The sequence below is a fragment of the Bidens hawaiensis genome, unplaced genomic scaffold, assembly GCF_021521415.1.
Source record: "Bidens hawaiensis isolate Kalapana, Puna unplaced genomic scaffold, B.hawaiensis_p1.1 tig00018415_1, whole genome shotgun sequence".
NCBI classification, from domain to species: Eukaryota; Viridiplantae; Streptophyta; class Magnoliopsida; order Asterales; family Asteraceae; genus Bidens; species Bidens hawaiensis.
Genome location: NW_027492779.1, coordinates 397328 through 411575, shown reverse-complemented (window position 1 = coordinate 411575; position 14248 = coordinate 397328). Strand labels below are relative to the sequence as shown.

The window sequence follows — 14248 nt, the reverse complement described above, 5'->3', positions numbered from 1 at the left end:
GCGCATATCACATATGCTTGCGCATCACATGCTCACGCATATCACATCTGCGCATGAAACATCTGCGCGTGAGAATAAAGAGAAGACCTTGCGCATCCTCGGGATAGGCGCATAAAGGACAAAACAACAAATGAGACAATAGTCTAATCCAAATCAGGATAAGGACAACCATGATTGTACTCACCAGACAACCTTCCAGAAGGTATCTTTTAAGGAATAAAGAATGTGCTGATGTTGACAGCTGCCAATGAAGGGTGGACAACTCAGCAAAACCCATGTGCCACCACGTGATGGCACATGGGTCAGGTAAAATACCTTGGTCAGAGAATAATCAATGAAAAAACACCAGGTGTCCCAAGTACACGTGGCGCGCAGCAGTAGGAGGAGGCCAAAAAGGCCCTAATTGGGTCTGAGCCCAATCATTGGAAACCCTAATACTATAAATACCACACCACCTCCACAGTTGAAGGCAAGCAAGAAATACATTCTGAATCCTTTACTCATTTTCACATTCTTATCTTCTGCAATATCTTATTCTCACACCGGAGGGTTACCCCAAAGAGGACCCCTCTGTCCCTTTCTGAGGGGTAAGCTCACGGTGCTGTTCGTTTTGTAGGTGGAAGAACTCGTATCTCGGAAAACCATCGGTGATATAGCACACTCATACCCGAGGAACGTAGATCGAATACAAGTAAGTCGATCCACGCTTCTTCAAGCACAATAATTTTTTGAAACAAATGTTGTGTTAAAATTCTGATTATAAAGGTACAATATGTTTATAAGAACGATATCGAATAAGGAATAGACATTAAAAATGTATAATTCTAGACAACAACAATGCTATCTACTTTAATGTTTAACTTGATGCTGAATAATCTCAATCTCAATCTCAAATTCTCAATCATAATATCAATATCAGCACGCAGGTAAATCCGGCGGTGGTTTCTCCAGTTTCTGCATCGGCCCCGGTCCATCCTCCACAACAAACACCGTGGCCAAACCCCACCCGATGTGTACGTCTAAATGACAATGCATAATCCAGGTACCTGACAACATACATGAAGAAATGAGCAACATACATACTTATTTGCTGACGTGGCATATTATGTTGTTAATCTGTTAGTACCTGGATTATCGGCAACAAATCTAATAACTGCCCATCCTTTGACAGGTAAGCTAACTGTATTTCTTAGAGGCGGGTCCACGAGGTTAAACTTAGCAGTATCGGTTTTCGGGTTAAAGTTTCCAAATCCTTCTGCGAGGATATAGAAATCATATCCGTGGAGATGAATCGGGTGGTTCTCAGCTGTAAAGATATTTGTCCCTTGCAAGACAATCTGGACCCTCGATCCATATTTTAACTTATACACCTTGGTCCCGCGAATCGGCTGCCACAAAGCCCGGCTCACATTGCCCGTGTAATCAAACTTCACCGGAGGATTGGCAGGAAAATCAGTGGTGAAAACCCCAGGTATTCCTTGGTGGTGTGCTTGAAGTATTGAAATGTTTGACGGGAGTACAAACGACACGTTGTTCATGCTGGCGGTGAAGCGGGTCCCGTTGGGGGCCTGACAGTTTAGGGCTCGGGTTTTTGGTGGGCATTGGTTGATTGCAAGTCCCATTGTTATGAAAAGATTGTAATCGATTTCGGTCGGGACGATGGGTTTTCTGAGGCTTTTGAAGCTGGTGGTGAAGGCAGTGGCGGTGGCAGTGTCGTTGTATGCAGGAAGTGGAGGCATGATCGGTTTTGAAGTGGCGGTTTTATACTCCAAAATGGCGGTGGTGGTGGTGTTGTCGAAGGGTGCCCCTTGTGCACTGGCGTAAGCCCGGGCTGCAATGTAGTATCGGGCGGTGGGTTGGTCGGATTTCATGAGGACGTCGGTGGTTTGACCGGGCCCAAGCATGAGAACTCGGGTGGTGAAGGGTTTTACATAGGAGGCATCGGCTCTCACCACTGTTAGTTTGTGGTTAGCGATGGTGAAAAACAGTTGTTGGTTTAAGGCTGCGTTAATCACCCGAATTAAGACTGTTTCTCACGAGTCAACAGGTACTTTGACCGTATCTATATTCATAAATAAAAACATAAAAGCATTTCCTTAAAACATTGTCAAAATCACAAAAGATAGTTAATATTAATTATCTTTTGTATAAGCAAACCTTGGCTAGAGCATTTATAGAGATTACCGGGTTGCCCGTTAATCGTATACGCATCTGAAACATTTGGAGCGGCACCCATTCGTGTGGCTTCTCGTACAACATCGATTGGGTTTGCATCCCACCATTCACCTATAATCACCATCACCATCACCATCACCATATTATTATACCACGTCATTAATATTTGAAGTTTTTCTTAATGTATATTTTTATCTAAATAGACCGTATACAGAGAGCAACAAGTGATTCACGATGCGGTTTAGGGAAAGGATAAGAGTATCCTTCTTGTGGGTGAATAATAATAGCACCAGAAACAGTGGCTCGGAGCCACGAGCTATGTGCATGCCACCATAATGTGCCTTGTTGGCCTGAAATTGTGAACCGATATGTGTAACTCCCTCCTGGTCTGATCGGGCATTGTGTGATGAACTCGGGTCCATCTGCCCATGCTGTCGTCAATTGTCTAACACCATGCCTTAAAATTACAAACATAAAACAAATAATGAATACAACATTAATTTATAATCTTTTATAAAGTTACAAAGACACTTTCAAAGATCATATGGCTAGATACCAGTGGATGGTGACATTATATCTACCCTTGTTTGTAACATGAATCACTAGAGTATCGCCATCGTTCACTTCTAGGGTCGGACCCGGGAACTGCCCGTTGACCGTGACTGAATTATGGGTTTCGCATAGTCTCTTGACTTTTGTTTCTTGAACCTTAAAAAACACAAATAAGTTAGCATTGTGCAATATTTAATGACACAATAAAACTATGGAAACCGTAGATAATATATGAAGATAAGAACCCATACGACGAAGTCATGGTTGTGAGTTTTGGCATTTGCTAGAGAGGAAAAACTCGAGAATATAAGTAACAAGCTTAGTAGGAATAAGCCTGCGTATTGAGTGGTGCTAAGTACGCGCTCCATTTGTAACAGTTAGTGTGTGTGTTTTGGTGGGAGAATGAATGATGAAATGTGGGAAACAAGAGGTGGTTTATATAGATAGGGAGAATAAAATGAGTTGGTTTTGTAGTTGGCAAAGTAGGTTTTGGTTCATGGGTGATGGTCAGGCTACTAAAGCATCATGGTTCATTAGTTCAACCCAAGTTGGTGCACCCGCTCACCTAAGTTACAATGTGATCAATTTTCAAGAATGCTTGCTTCTTAATTCTACAAGTACTAATTAACCCTACATCAAGATTAGTCTCATCATCTTCTTTAACAGAATAGTTGACCAATGACCACTCATGTTTTTAACTTTTGTTTTATAAAAAGGCTCAGGTTTGTAGATAGATGTTATGAGTTAATGGTATTTTTACCATCTCATATCAAATATTCGAGTGTTTTAACACAAATAAAGGTTTGGACTAAAACTTCTTAACGAAATCTTGATGTGTATTTTAACCAAAAAAATATGTGTGAAAATTAAATATTGTTTTGGATGTTAAGAGTTTAATGGAGGTTAACATTTTCTTTGAACGACAATTTTATTTGCGGGTTACTGGCCCATCCGATCATCTTCATTTCTCGAGTATGAAACTGTGGGGTGCTAGCATAATACGTCCACAAAGGGAAGCTCGTACATCAGCCAGCCACATCAGTCCCGACTTGGTGACAACCTTCAGGAGAAAACACACCAAAGACGAAAAAACCCCTAACCCAACCCAGAACCTCTTTTTTGTCATAGTTTGAACTTGAACACAAGACCCTCTCCTTTGTAAATAAAGTCGTCTGGCGATTTTCTTTTATTACTTTATTTCTTTGTCAAATATGTGATTAAGGATTTTTTGTTCTGTTTCAAAAAATTATGTGAACTTCGTTTTTACTTCGCTGTGAAAGAACAATTTATAGATTTATCTGAAGAATTAGTTATGAAACTTCTAATATACAACGCATATCAGATTAATCAAAGCAGAAAAACAAATTTGATCTATTCGTATTTTCATAAAAAAAAAATTAAAATAAAGTTTTATTTAAAACCATAAATAGATTTAACTATTGACCATTGTCGTTTACCTCAACAAACGTCAACTAAATGCAATGATGAAAACATAACTAATCAATGGATTAAAGTGAGGTCAAATATTATTATTATTATTCACACACCTAAGATTACATTTGCAATTGCTTAATAAATCATTTACTCCCTAAATTTGAGATACATCATAAGGCTGAGAGGTGTGGGGGGCTCTAACGGGGGCGCGAGTGGGGGCTCCAGCCAATAATATTGTGACGTGTGGCAGAGAGAGAAACTGGATAAGATGGGTGTTGGAGCCCCCGCTGGAGCCCCTGGCCCTGGTGTGGAGGGGCGCGAGCAGGGGCTCCAGCGGATTTTTTTTTTATTTTTTAATAATTATATTCAAAAAACGTATTATTAAAAAAAACTCATAAATTATTTAAAAAAACACACATTTTTTTTAAAATTCAAATTACAAAAAAAACATACTAAAAATTAAACAAACAATAATACTTAATAATTCTACTAATCTAATACAAGATCATCGGGTCGCCTCTCCCACAAATGTTCAACCAACTCATGTCGAAGCTCCCCGTGTATCTCACGGCTCTTGATATTTGCTATGTTGTGAAGTTTTTGTTGATCATTGATTGTGGACGGTTGTGGCGGAATGTCACCTTGGTAGTTTTGGCAGATAGCTTTGCCCTCGTCTTCTAACGTCATGTTGTGTAGGATCAGACACGTGTAGACGACGTCCGTTATCCTCTCCCGAGTCCAATAACGTATCGGGTTCGCCAGAACATAATATTGTTTTTTTATAGCTCCAAAAGCTCTTTCAATATCTTTTCTAGCAGACTCTTGCTTCTTCGTAAAATACTTCCGTTTGTCGGCGATTGGATCTGTAAAAGCTTGAACTAACAAAGCCCATTCGTTGTAAATACCATCGACCAGATAGTACCCGTACTTGAAGAGTTCTCCATTTGCAACAAAAGATTGAGGTGGTTCAACCCCGTCGATAAGGTCGTTGATCAAATTTGACTGATCGATAACATTAAGATCGTTATTTGACGGATAGCTAATTGACGGATAGCTAAATACTCAACCAAAGCGTCCGACGAGATAATGCCTAATCAAAATAATGCCTAATCAAAATATCGTTGAGGGCTAAAATACCGGTTGAGGGCTAAAATAATGCCTAATCAAAATATCGTTAGCACCCGATCGATCACGATCACGAGGTGGTGCTCTAACCCTCGGGAGTCGAGGTTGATGGGCTTGATTTTGCAAGAGATTGACCACGGTTGCGGTCAAAACTCCCCCTACATGAAGAAGCAAATCATCCTCTTCGGAGGAGTCGGAATCAGACGAGTACGACGACATTATTTTTATTAAAATAGGAAGAAAAAACTTTTTTTTTTATTAAATTATGAGCCCAACGGCTATGTTAAATGGTCCAACAGCTCTTTCACGCATTCCCAAGCCACCTTTACGCCCCCTTTCTCCCGCTACCGGCCTTGCGCCTGCTTTGAATTCCGCGCTCGCGCCCCTCTCGCGCCCCTCTCGCGCCTCGGTGGTGTGGTGCTCGCGCCCGGGCTCTCGCGCCCCCGCTGAAGCCCCACACCCCTTAGCCTAATCAATAATCAATAGTCTATTGAATCACACTTTGAACAAATTAATTTAAAATATGATCTAAACATCAAATTTTACGATTGACAACATTTACTTTATGTTACTTTTATATTACAGTAAAAGAATCCAATTACAATATAGAGGCCGGTAAGCGGGCAACAAGCTGCGCCGTCACCCTTTTTTGAATAGCAAAACCGATCCTACTAAAAACAAAGTTATCGTTCTTCGGCGTCGTTAAGTTACTGTGCACGACCAACTGAACTCTTTTCAGAAACGTAGCCACATCGGGGACAAGAGAGTGAGAGACTAAAATGTATCGAAAGTAAAACGAATAAAGGCGTGTTGATTCTTAACGTACGCCTTATGTGGAAATCACACTACCCTATAAAAAACATGTTCAATTTTTATTTTTCTATTTTCGTAGATTAATATATATGGTAACATATGTACGTGTTGCTTTGCGTTTTCGAATTCTCCTCTTCTGGAATTAAGGGCAACATTTCTTTACTATACAACGCAATAAAATAATACATGACGAATACCTTATGAATAAAAACAAGCAAGCAAAAACTTAAATGAAACCCAAAACCATATGACATTTCTAGAAGACCTATAGCATGATCAATTTAGTTATCGGTTTCAGTCATAGTAAATCTAATTGATTTCTCTAGTTATTTTAACTAAGCACTTGATTGGGACCGTCATTTAGGCAGCTAATATTTTAATAGTTAACATTTATAAGCTTTTATTTAATAATAGCATGACAAGAACTTAAGTGGTTCTTATAGCTGGTGACCTAGCTAGTGTCCACCAAATAAATTTGGTTACTCTTACTTGAGATATTTATATTATGGTGGTTTTTAATTGATGAGTATGAGAATGAACGGTTATCATTCTTATCAATGTTTAGTTGGCGTATGTTAAAAACAAAGAACACGTACAATAAAATCTAGGAATCTCGTACACTACAAGAATATTAGCCAATCTCGACAACACCTATCCCGACAACAGCATGTTGTCGCTATATCCAACCCTATACCGATTAGCGGGTATATACCCACTAATCGATATGATTTAGAAAATTCATTCTTGATTCATTGATCCATCTTCAGTTAATATTAATGCTTCATTTTCCACTCAAGTTAGTTTTGCCTCTAACTCAATATTTTTTTGGCTTTCTTTTTCTATCTCTAACCATAAATATCTATATCCTTAACCACTTGGGGAATTATACCATATGTACACACATTGATATAGCTATACTTGAAGCGTTTGGTAACTATGAATACAGAAAAACCTAAAATATAAATCAAATGAAAAGCAAAAACAAAGTCATGCTTAGGTGAGATGTTGTTAGATTGAGTTTTAAAAAACAGAATTAGTTAGTGTTGACAAAGATAGTTTCATGATCATGCCCTTCTCCCTTGTTTGGTGGGTTGTCCATCCAATGTTAGATCCTTTACCCTACTATTATTTGGTTAAATATTATTTCATGAAAAGTTTGTTATGCCTTTTTATTCCTTTAACCCCTAATAACAAGCACAACAACCAGTAACACCCCAGCTTAAGCGGAAACGCCCAAGTGTGACGTACAGATTGCTCAAACACACGTGGCACTATTAAGTGACCATAATAACATTAATTAAATAGCCAAGTACACAAGTTCAATCAAGTAAACAATACGAGTTTAAATCAAAGATAAACAATAATCAAAACAAATGTCTCATTTATTAAATAACCTAGGTATTTTAAGTGTCTTCTAGTCCTTCATCCTCTAATCACGGTACCTGTAACATATGTATAAAATATGGTCAACTATAAATATAGCTGGTGAGTTTCCACAGTTTAAATACGTACATAAAAACCATACAATTCATAGACATGTGGTAAACGAGCAAGTAAGTCCTTTCCAGTTGGTACAACCAACGTACTTGGATAATCACGCAAGTAAGATCCTTTCCAATTGGTAAAAATCAACGTACTTGGATAATGAGGCCCTTTTCCACTCGATACAAATGGACCGGAGTGCAAAGGAGGGCGTATGATCATACTTAATGAGGCTTCCCAATCGTGCAAGTAATATTCGTGCAAGTAATACAAGTAACACACAAGTCCATATACGAATTGTAGTTTTGTAATAGAAGAAATAATACTTGAATTTTTTATAAGGATACATATGCTACCCCAAAACATTAAAACATTAAAAAGGGGTGGTGAAAAACTCACCTTATGAATAAGGTAATAAGAGAAGCTTGAAAGCGTTGAATAATGCAACAACCGAACACGTCACGAAAGCCGAAGCGTGTGATCAATACAAACTAAAATAGATAAAAAAAAAATAAGACTCAATCGATAACCCTTATTGAATATTTCATGTTATTTTGTATTCTTTAATTATAATATTAACATTTAAGTTTTAATGGAAATTTGGTTATTAATATGATTTAAGTATCTTAGCGGTGAGAAAACGAAATTTATATGTTCAAAAAGCTTGAACTATTGGTTATAAGTTATAATTATAATTATTACGTTGACTAAACGATTTCTAGGAATTTAAAGTTTACCTTACGTTTATTAAACGATTTTTAGTTACGGTTTACGAAAACGAAAAACTCGATTTTTAAGTGTGAAATGGTGAGATATATTTTATAGTTAGTTTACATAATTTTTATTTATTTTAAAAAAAGTTTTTATAAATTTATTTTGATTTTTACTTGATTAAAAAGGTTAATTAATATTAATAATATGAATTTAAATAATATAAAAAAAATATGTCTGGCCTGGGTTTCGAACCATGTCTTGGTGATGATCAGTGTGTTATCCAACAGCTCTAGACTTCATATTCGTTAAGGATATGATTTTAAATATATATACATTAACAGATCTTGATAGTTTTAATTAATAATAATAATAATATAAACAGTTTAAAAAAAACGATAATAGGATGCGTGACCTAGGTTTCGAACCCGGGTCCCTTGGTTACAAACACCACAGCTTAACCAGTTGCTCTGCTTGACACATTCATTTTAACTATAAGAAAATATCTATATATAATATATTTCAGGTTCATCTTCTTTAAGAAGAACCCTAGAGTTTCAATCTCAGTTTCTGCTCAATGGTTGAAGAAATTAGATTAGGGTTTTCTTTTATTGGATCAAAACTACTCAAATGCATATATTAATTACCAGTTAATGTTTTGTTTCATCGGAGAAGATGAACTCGCCGGAAAAGTTAAGAAGTCTCCCAATTACAGAAAAATCCGTGTATTAGAGGGGGATTGAGAAGTGTGAGCGAGTTGTTTAGGAGTCTAGGCATCTATTTATACTAAGTGGAGGAGCGTCAACGCGTTTAATTCGTTAATGGTGATTCCGTGATTTCCGGCGACGATTACGGGGTGATTTACGAATGTTAAAAGCAATTAAATAGTTTGTTAACAATTAATATTGACGGAGAATCATTTTCTTATAATTATTTTAGCTTAAAACGGGTTATAAATGGGGTTTCGATATCGCCGGCGCTGCCAACGGCAGGTGGCTTGAAAAACGAACAAGGAAAGGGTGGGGGGGGGGGGGCTGGGTAGGGTTTAAGTTTTATATTTAATTAATATAATTTAATTTAAAAGTTCCATTTTGCACCCTGAAGTTTAATAAACATTTTAAATGGAAAATAAATCTCCTTTAAGTTAATAAAAGTTTTCGAAGTTTACACTTTTGGCTTTAAACTATATAACCGAATTATATAACATTTTGTTTTGGATTGATTACGTGTTAGAGCGGGTTATCGATAAGCCTCGAGTAATAAATGAACGAACGTTTGAACATAAATGTCGGGAATACTTTATTAATAATCATGACAAAATAACCAAACGACCCAACGGGTCAGGTTTACAAATACAAATACGAATAGAAAATTGACGAATGTCACACCACCACTCATTCTTACCAAAAAAAAGTGTCATGGACCCTCTCATGTTTCAAGTTTAAAAAGTGCATTTTTTTTACTCTTTAAATAAATAAAATATATTTGCTTTGATCTGTAACTTACTCTAGTATCAAATTAACGTATATACTATTTTCAATTTGTTAATAATAGGTAAATAATATCTAGTGACTTAGTGAATACATTGACACGTCTACATCAAAGAGTCAAAATAAAACTATTACACAAATTGATTCAATGCATAGTATTGAATTTTCGATAATCACTAACTAATGTGACTTTGATTTGAGTCTAAACAAAAGCCATTCCTCATGCTAAATTCCTCATGGTCAGAAATACGCATGTCATGATTAGCATTAACGACGGATTTTGAACCATGCGGTCCATAAAAGCATGTTGAACACCTTTCATATAAGATCAAGCATGAGAGGTAATTTCATCTTGACAAAACAAATGAAGTAAAGAATCATGTTAAATCCATGGCATGTAAGGATGGCTACTAGGTTTTTATCCCATTGGCCATTGCACCCTGAAGGGTATGTTAAAACGTGCACGCCCTACCTATGAAACTATAATTAGTAGAACCAAATACTTGATGACATGCCTATAGTCCCAACCACGTACAATTAAAGAGATAAGAATAATTTAACAATAAAACATAAAATTTTGAGTCGATACATATTCATATCAAGATCGGTAACCTTCATCTGTGCACAATAGGTTTGGACTTATAAGGCAATAGGTGATTGGAGCTCCAAGTTCATTAAATGTTAACTATGGGTAGGAAGTTTCGTCTTTTGGACCTGTATTAGTCCTAATACGAAAGAAGCCAAGAATTCGAGACATTATCATAACAAACACTAAAAGTGCTATAACACTATAGAGGTGATGGGGTGTTCTTAAGATAAAAGATACAAACACATGAAAAGGCAATGTATGCGATAAGACCCTTCGTGTCGCTGCATTAAAACACTTGTGTTGGATTTATGGACTGGTTCGGTAAAATCAACACGGCTGACCAAATTTTGACCCATTAGAGTTACACCGTGGGTAACGAGCATGAAACCCGTTTAAGTTAGTTAACCGAATATGACATAAATTAACGAGATATTATGGACTGGGCTTTTGAGAACAAGAGATAGGTTTGGTGGCCCGTATTAGCTTAACTAGTTTATTTATAAACTAGTTAACCTATCATTATAATTAACCCTAGCCACCTTAAGCAATCATCTCTTCGAAGAACTCCACACCATCGCAGGTGCCGGCCCCTAGCCGCCGCCTACTGCTGTCCGTGGAGCCCACACCAGCCACCAACCTCCTAGACGTTGCCGCTACTGTCCCGAGCACCCTGCCACTGCTGCAATTGCTTCTCCGCTGCTGCCGCAGCTGCTGTCCGTCGGCTGCCACCGCCACCACTGTTCACCGCTGCTGCCATTGCTTAGTGCACCGCCACCGTCGGGTCTCGTTTGTCACCTAGCATTACTCGTTAACTCTCAGTGTCTCGACCGATTATTTATTAACCGAGGTAAAATTATATATATATATATATATATATATATATATATATAAATATAATTTTTTTAACTTTTTTTATATATTAACATTATTTGAGACTTGTTTTATCATATTTAAAAAAAAAGCTTGATTACATATATAAATCACAAGTTACACGTGTTTAAAATTTATGTGATAAAAAATATACATATGTGTAAAAAAATATAGATATGCGTAAAAAAACTAATTTTCATAATTGTAATCGTAAATATAGATATCAAAAGTGATAAAACTACACTCAAGTAACATTAACATACAAAAATTTTTATAAAAACGTTAGTTATTTAGAGTTCCTTCAAGTTTTTAAATAATTTAAGAGTTCTGTAATAGGGATGAGCATTTGGTACTTGGTACCGGTATCGTACACCGAACCGGTACCGGTACCGAAATCGGTACCGATTGGGTACCATCGGTACCGAATCGGTACCAAAGTTTTGAGTTTCAGGATCGGTACGGTACCGGTATTTCCCGAATTTATACCTTCAATACTGGTACCGTCCCGGTACCGTACTGCTACCGAACCGAATATTTCGGTACCGGTACCGAACTCATCCCTATTCTGTAATGATACTAATCCTATATATATATGTATATGTATATGTATATATATATAGAGAGAGAGAGAGGATGGATCTTGCGAGAAGTGAATCTCAGCCGTTAAATAAAAAGATCTATGGTGTAGGTTAGTTGATGGCAGTTTCGTAAATACAGGTAAGTTGTAACCAGATATTTGGTTAAAGGGTAAGTTTGTAATCTTTGTGTAGCTGGTTAGAGGGAACGGTTGGTTTATCAATTATTGATCCCGGTTCTCACTCTTCCTTTCATATAGTTTCACGTTGTTCAAGGAACGAATATATTATTGATTTCAAGATGATACACACAATCAAAACACTTGTTCACCTACGCAGTCATCGGTGCGGGAAATCCTCTCGTTATACGAAACAGACGTCCACACAAATCCGGTTAATTAAACGCGGTGGATACCATTTGGTGTACTATAAGACACAATTGTAGTGGAGTATAGTTTCACAGCTGTTGGCTTACAATCGATTTGGGGGTTTGGTGTTTGCTAGTTCGATTAAACGATTCAGTTTGTTTGGAAGGTATGTACACAAGTTTTAGATGTATATGTTCTTGTGTTGTGTTTTCTTTTTGGGTTCCTGCTAAACGAACCCTAGATAGCGACGTCTTTGAATTTATTGAGGTGTGTAGTTTGTGGTTTGTGTCCTCTGTGATGCAATGTATTGTGTGTAGCTATGATTGAGCAGATGTAGGATAGTCTGTTGGTAATTTTATATTTAGGTGTTGATGTTCATATCATTATATACATGATGTTGGACAGGGTTTTCTGAAAATACGATTAAGATGTATTGTATTGTAGTATGTATTTGCGGTCGTTTGTTAGTGATTTTTTGTTGTTGTTGTACGTAGGTGTTTAAAAGTAGTTTAGATTTCTGGTTCTGTAGTTGATTTGAGCAGCAACTAGTATGTCAGTTATGGGTGTTTTATGTGTACACACTGAAATGTGTACCTTAGGGTTTTCGAGCTGTGTAGGTGTTTTTAGTGATATGTTGTGTCATTTGAGATATAGTTGTAAAAGTTGTGTGCACAGCGTTTTGCTAGTTCGTGTATGCTGTGTATATGAGTCAGGGGTGTATGATGTGTACTAAAAATGATGGTGTACGCAGGTGTGGTTGTGATGTATATGTGTAGGAGTTTGTTCTTGTAGTTATGTTTTATGAGGATGCTGACATTTGCGTATGTTGTGTAGGTCATAGCCGGACGGAGCTGACGTTAACAATGTCAACTAGTAAGTTATCCTTGTTGTTCAAATGTTATTGTATTTGAGGTGTGTAGGTTGTGGTTTGTCCTCTGATGCAATGTATTGGGTGTAGCTATGATTGAGCAGATGTAAGTAATGACTATTTGGGTGTCAATGTTCATATCAATATATACATGATGTTGGACAGGGTTGTATGAAAGTACGATTAAGATGTATTTTATTGTAGTATGTATGTACGGTCGTTGTTAGTGTTTTTTGTTTGTTATTTTTTTTATACATAGGTGTTTAAAAGTAGTGTAGATTTCTGGTTGTGTAGTTGATTTGAGCAGCAACTAGTATATCAGTTATGGGTGTTGTATGTGTACACAATGAATTGTGTACCTTGTGGTTTTAGAGTTGTGTAGATGTTTTTAGTGAGTTGTTGTGTCGTTTGAGTTACTTATGCTATGTATATGTGTTTTATTTTTATGTGTATGCTGTGTATATGAGTTATGGGTGTATGATGTGTACTACAAAAGACGGTCTACGCAGGTCTGGTTTTGATGTATATGTGTAGGAGTGTGTTCTTGTAGATATGTTTGATGAGGATGCTGATATTTGCATATGTTGTGCTGGTCATAGCCGGATGGAGCGGACTTTGACGATGTCGACCAGTAAGTTATCCTTGTTGTTCAGATGCTATTGTATTTTTGGGTTTTTTAGTTGGACATCGTTAAGGCTGTTTCGGTTGTGTGGTTTGGTTTTTGATAGTTTCGTTTATGGATTATGTAGAGAGGAAAAGTGAAAGGATTTCCAAGAGAATTAGTTTTTCTAGGTTTGTTAACGATAGTGCGAACCCAGTGGATGTTGAAGCGGAAGAGGAGAACACGGATAAGCAAAACGGTATGTATTAGTGATTTAAAAGTGTAAGGTGCACAGTAACAGTAACAAATAAGAATAACCCTATGTGTTAGTGTTTTAAAAATGTAAGGTAAATAGTGAAAGTAACAATAATTAGGTTACTGTGGCGTTTGTATGTAGCGATTGTATTGAAGGTCGACAGTGTATTATGTTGTGTTTGCTAATGGGTGTTTTGTGAGTGCAGTGGACCGCGAGAAGACACATGGAACAGAGAAGATTCCCAAAGCGCAGCAGTCACCTGCTAAGAAGAAACGTAGAGGTATGGATGGATTGTGTATAAGAGTAGTGTATCACTGTTTTGGTTGAAGGATATATTTA

General features: G+C 37.1%; 1 pseudogene across 1 annotated transcript; it reads right to left on the bottom strand.

Moving 5' to 3' along the window:
* Positions 1–823: 823 nt before the first annotated feature.
* On the bottom strand, positions 824–3278 carry LOC143555934 (laccase-12-like; annotated as a pseudogene). Its single transcript, XR_013139284.1, has 6 exons — positions 2979–3278; positions 2732–2883; positions 2388–2632; positions 2158–2286; positions 1127–2062; positions 824–1046 (listed from the first exon to the last, which is right to left on the bottom strand). The product of XR_013139284.1 is annotated as a laccase-12-like (transcript).
* Positions 3279–14248: the final 10970 nt, after the last annotated feature.